Source organism: Micropterus dolomieu, linkage group LG03 (assembly GCF_021292245.1).
Source record: "Micropterus dolomieu isolate WLL.071019.BEF.003 ecotype Adirondacks linkage group LG03, ASM2129224v1, whole genome shotgun sequence".
NCBI lineage: Eukaryota > Metazoa > Chordata > Actinopteri > Centrarchiformes > Centrarchidae > Micropterus > Micropterus dolomieu.
Genome location: NC_060152.1, coordinates 33,803,989 through 33,804,378, shown reverse-complemented (window position 1 = coordinate 33,804,378; position 390 = coordinate 33,803,989).

The window sequence follows — 390 nt, the reverse complement described above, 5'->3', positions numbered from 1 at the left end:
CGAGAACACTTCCTCTTATAACACCTCTAACTCCTAACCTCTAACATGCACTTCCTGTGCTCTTCTTCTTCTATCCCCTACAATGATCTTGTATTGATTGCACTTTTTGTTAACTCTTACTTCCTTCCCTAGGTATCTACCCCATTGATGTGATATGTGCTATGAGCTCTTACTAGCATTTATTGCTGCTCTTACTAGTATGTTTTGTCAGTTGTAGATCTGTAGTTGATGCTCTGTTGATGCTTGTATGTTACTCAAATGTAAGTCGCTTTGGATAAAAGCATCTGCCAAATGAGGAAATGTAAATGTATGTTAATGGGATATATTTCTTTCCACAATAAGTTTAAGTTTCCACTTTAAGAAAGTTCAGCAGTTAACTCATCTAATTCT